This window comes from Fulmarus glacialis, unplaced genomic scaffold, assembly GCF_000690835.1.
Source record: "Fulmarus glacialis isolate BGI_N327 unplaced genomic scaffold, ASM69083v1 scaffold39223, whole genome shotgun sequence".
Taxonomy (NCBI): Eukaryota; Metazoa; Chordata; class Aves; order Procellariiformes; family Procellariidae; genus Fulmarus; species Fulmarus glacialis.
The window spans coordinates 1-218 of NW_009203013.1; positions in this window are offsets into that span (position 1 = coordinate 1).

Consider the following 218-nt stretch of genomic DNA (forward strand, 5'->3'; position numbering starts at 1 on the left):
GCTCTCGGGGTATCTGGTTTCTTCTGCAGGGCAGGTTTCACGCAGGTAGGGAGAAACCCTATTTGAAACCTTGTTTTCCCCCGCCGCCAGCCCCCCCAGTCCCCCACAAAAGCCCTGAACATCTCTTTTATTCTCCCTATCCCAAAGAGCGAAGAAAGAGATGCTCGCAGATAAGAAACTGGAGGGATGGCCAAGAGATGCGGCTCGGCTTTGGTGCG